Source organism: Vespula pensylvanica, chromosome 25 (genome assembly GCF_014466175.1).
Source record: "Vespula pensylvanica isolate Volc-1 chromosome 25, ASM1446617v1, whole genome shotgun sequence".
In the NCBI taxonomy this organism is placed as follows: domain Eukaryota; kingdom Metazoa; phylum Arthropoda; class Insecta; order Hymenoptera; family Vespidae; genus Vespula; species Vespula pensylvanica.
Genome location: NC_057709.1, coordinates 1,395,986 through 1,400,985, shown reverse-complemented (window position 1 = coordinate 1,400,985; position 5,000 = coordinate 1,395,986). Strand labels below are relative to the sequence as shown.

The following is a 5,000-nucleotide window of genomic DNA, read 5'->3' as shown; positions in this document are numbered from 1 at the left end:
TCTTAAAAACATTAATTTTCGTTTTCGCGAATTTTGTACATACATAAAAACATTATAGTATGTTCGTTTTTTTTATTATTATTACTTCTTTTGCTTTTTCATATATTATATACATTATATTATACACACAAACACACACATGTATATATAGATATATTATTTCGATAGGAAGTATGTCGAGTGTTTTTATTGGACGGTAAAGGGAAAACGAGTATGGAGAATTGCTTTGTGAGAGATTTTAACGAAAGGAGAGTTTATTAGTTTCGGTGATCGGTGATTTCAATGCTTGCTTAGTTTATGAACGTATATATATATATATATATATATATATATATATATATATATATATATATATTACGATGTGGTGTTCATTCAAGTGGAAGAGTTAGACTGATTTCTACAAAATTCTTTTATCTTTTTTATTTTTCTTCTTCTTCTTTTTTTTTTTTTTTAATTTTTTATTTTCTATTTCGTATTTTTTATTTTCTCTATCTGTCTCTTTTTTTTTTTTATTTTTTGGAAGCGTCGAATATTTTTTCCAAATCTCAAAAGAAATTCTTTCTTGCGATATATAAAACTGTTAAGATAATGAATTAAAAAATAAAGATAAAAGTAAAAGGGAAAGAGAAGATTTTCTTTAATCATTTTAAATTTCGTATATGTATATGTGTACGTTTATTTGTACGTGTGTGCGTCTGTGTGTGTTTGTGCAATTGAAAATTGTTTCTTTTGTATAATTTTATTATTGATTTTTAGTGAAATATTTTTTCTTTCTTTTTTTTGATTCGATAAATATAACGAAGAATTGAAAATTTTTTTGATTACGTTAAAAAGGACAGGAAAAAATGAATTTATATTTTGTAAAAAATAAATTAATAATATTAAGAATTTTGATTATAATAACATAATTAATATCGTGAATGTGAATTTAGTTAAAAGTATATCGTGAAAAAGAAATGAAATAAAAAGTATCTTCATTGGCTTGTACAATGTTTTTCATGAAGATTACAAACAACGATTATAATTATTAATTGTGATTATAAATTATTAATTATTAAATCGCGAATAAAAGTTTACATCGTCAATACCATCGTATTTAAAAATTAATTACAATTTGAAACATTAATTGCTCAATTTTTAATAAAAATTTGTATTATCGTACGAGCCTCACAGATCAGCTTAATTTGTAAAAAATTAATAATAACATTGAATAATGAATTCTTCATTTTGAAATAAAAATTGATATAAGTAATAACAATTAAGTAATATAATAATAATATTATTATGACAACAATTAATTATAAATAAATAGTATAAAAATTAATAATAATAATAACAACAATATTATAATAACAAATGAAAATTCTAAAACTTTTTGTTATTAAATTTTTAATAAAAATTTATATTGCCATTTGGTTTTCAGGCATCATCTCAATTTTCTAAAAATTCATTAAAATAATAAATAATGAATTACAATAATAAAAATAACAACAACAACAACAACAACAACAACAATAAACATTATATAAACGTATAATAAGTAACAATTAATAATATAACAATATTACATTAATAACGATAACAATAATAACGATTACAAAGTCTAAAATTTTTCATAAAAATTTTCCAAATAAAATTTTAATAAAAGAAACCACGTAATTGCGTTAAAATCTCATATAACACCATACACGTTACTCCACCCTCTCTTTACATACGTCCATTACCGTATATAATAGAAAGAAAAAGAGAAAGACAGAAAGAAAGAGAAAGAGAAATAGAAAAAGAGAAAGAGAAAGAGAGAGAGAGAGAGAGAGAGAGAGAGAGAGAGAGAGAGAGTGAAATAAATAATCAGTCGTTTAATTAAGATAGGAAATCACGAAGCGTTCGTTAATTCTCCAGGTACCTAGGTAATGATCAGATACGTACATAGGTAATCTGGTACAAAATGATAATAAGGTGTAAGTACTTATAGAGACTACAGCTTTTTCACTCTCTCTATCTCTCTCTCTCTCTCTCTCTCTCTCTCTCTCTCTCTCTGTCTCTCTCTCTTTCTTTTTCTCTATTTCCTTCTCTCTCATACTCATATATGTACTTACACGTACGTGGAGACAGTCCGTTCTCTGTCTCTTTCTCTCTTTTTTTAAACGCGTCTAAAAAGGCACCCAACTTCTTCTATTTCTGGCTGTTGTCGTCCGGGTTTGCGTAACTGGGAGGACGAGTTTGCGAATCGACCATTTCATCGAGTGTACTATCTGTCTGTTTGTCCGTCTGTATATGTGTGTGTGTGTGTGTGTGTGTGTTCTTCTTCGCTCGATTTGGTAGGGGGAAAAAAAAAAAGAAGAAAAAATATATGAGGAAGAACCTGAAAACAGAAAAAATTATTACGCACTCGTTCGTGACGATTGTCCGAGAAAGTGAATAAATAAGTGGATAAATAAGTAAAAGGAAATTAAAGAAAACGATAAAGTGGAGAAAGAAAAGTAAAAAGAAAAATTTGGAGAAATGAAAAATGAAGAAAGAGATGACAAAATAAATTAAGAGATTTAGAAAGTTTTATAATAGTAAATATTTAATTAATAATAATAAGCGTGTTTTGTTTAAGTTTGATTTTCATACTGCTACTTCAAAATTCATTAAATTTATATCGTTTTATTTTAGAGATGTTCGTTTAGTGTGCCTCTACAAATTTTCACTTCGATATTTTGTTACGGATATTTATTTAAAAAAAAAAAAAAAAAAAAAAAAAAAAAAAAAAGAAGGATAAAATAAGAATAAATATTTGTTTACATCGTATGGACGTTTTTATTTTTTCGAAAGGGTCCTTCGAAGGAATGAATAATTTTCTTCTTTTTTCTTTTCTTTTTTTTCTTTTTGTTTTCAATTTATAAAAATATATTTCCTTTTTAATATTTATATGTATGTATGTATATATATATATATATATGACGTTAATTAATAGATTAATATATTATGTAGAAAATAAAAATTTTTTTTTATCGTTCAAAAAATGTTCTATACATAGCGTGGTTCAAAAGTCTCTATATGGGCCAAAAGTTCACAGGTCATATTAAAAATCGATTATTCATTTCGGAGACATTCGATTTTAATTTTTTCCTTGGATTATAAAACTACAAGATATGCATGTAAAATTGGCCAATCGTAGATATTATCCTAAAATGTCTCGGAGATAGAGTTATTGATTTTTTTAAATTACCTAAAAACTTTTGGCCCGACTAAGAACTTATGACCCACCCTATATATAAATATATTTCATAAGAACACTTTTAGAATATTTAATCGTACGTGTGTGTGTGTGTGTGTGTGTGTGTGTATGTGTGTGCGAGTTTACAAGTTAAACAAAATTTATATGTGTATATATATATATAAAATCTTTTTTTTTCAATTTATTTTAATTAATTAATTTTTTTATTTTTTTCAAATAATTCGTAAAAATTCTTTTTCTTTTTTTCTAATTTTTCAAGTTTCATCCAAATTCGAGTCGAATTCTTTTCTCTATTTTTTATTTCTTCGTTTATATTTTATTTTTTCTTATTTTCTTTTCTCTTTCCTTTTATTTTTCTTTCGACAATTTTCTTACATCAGCCCTCACCCCTCCATTTTTTGTTTGTTTCCGATACTTCACTCAAAAGGAACACCTCTACGAAAAAATCAGAAGCAATATTCACGATTGACTGGACAAGATACTACTGGAGGACATTTGTGTTTAATTTTTGTGTGTTGCTCAAGTGAAATTTTAATTTTGGTGGATAAACGATTTAAAGAAAAAATAATTAAATAAATAAAATAAAATAAAACGGAGATTCTTCAGCTCCGATCAATTTTTCTTTTCTGTATATTTTTCTAACAAAAAAATTCGTACCGATCAATCGATTTAATAAGTCGGCCATTTTGTTGATATCGCTAAGTGTTGCTCAACTTAATACACGTTGTATACGTATAAACCGGAAGTTCTTCAACGTCTTCGTCGTCATCGTCATCGTCATCGTCGTCGACGATGTCGAGGATCTCAACCAGTGTGACAATGGAAACATGAGGACCGTCAAAAATCTTCAAGCCAATCGAACCACCTTCGTTCTGACCGACCATAAATGACGTAAGTGTTCTTTTTCTTTTTTTTTCATCTTCTTTCGATTTTTTCGACTTTTTTTTTTGACTTTTTGTTGACCTTTTGTTATCTTTATATACGACATATAGAACGATGATCGCGAGTGAGGAGAAAAAGAAATGGGTGGGGGTAGAAAAAAAAATTAAAATGATTAAAAAGAAAAGATTAAAAAGGTAAAAAAAAAGTGAAAATGTAGGAGAAACAAGAATAGTTTGTTTTTATTTGTTCTTATTTGTTTCATTTGTTTTATTTGCTTTATTTGGTACATGACAAGAAAAACAAAGGAAGGGAATAAAGTATTAGAAGGAGAGAATATTTATTTTATTTATTTTATTTAATTAATAATTAATTATGAATTAATTAATTTATTTATTTAATTGGTTGTTTATTTATTTACTCGAAACACGACAAGAAAAGGAAGAAAATAAATTACGAGTGAAAAATAATATTAGTTTTTTATTTATTTTATATATTTACTTGTTTATTTATTTATTTATTTATTTATTTATTTAGTTATTCAGAATAAAAAAAATTATTAATATCGATCGGATTCTTAAACAAAAAGAAGATTACTTTTTCTCTTTTTCTTCTTTTTTCTTTTATTTTTTTTAATCCAATCGAATTTATTGCTTCATTTATTTAATATCTGTTATTTTGAAACGAGGATATTCGAGGAAATTTTTGCTTTTTCTTCTGAAATTTTGTTTAGAAAAAAATTTTTCTTTCAAAATTCATCAAGACTCTTGTTTTTATTCAACAAACGTCGACAAGATAATTTAAAAAAAAAATTGACGAAAAATAATCCACTATTGTTATTATTTTTATCATTATATTCCTCTTATTATTATTATGTTTGGATTAAGCCGACGAATGG

General features: G+C 25.4%; 1 protein-coding gene across 4 annotated transcripts in view; it reads left to right on the top strand.

Annotated features, from left to right (window-relative positions):
- LOC122637351 (A disintegrin and metalloproteinase with thrombospondin motifs 8) overlaps positions 1-5,000 on the top strand; it is a 68,265-nt gene that overhangs the window by 1,763 nt on the left and 61,502 nt on the right. For all 4 annotated transcript variants that reach the window (XM_043829436.1, XM_043829437.1, XM_043829435.1 and 1 more), the window contains exon 2: positions 3,651-4,114. The gene's annotated coding sequence lies outside the window, so the exon portion shown is untranslated. The remainder of the gene's footprint in view (positions 1-3,650; positions 4,115-5,000) is intronic.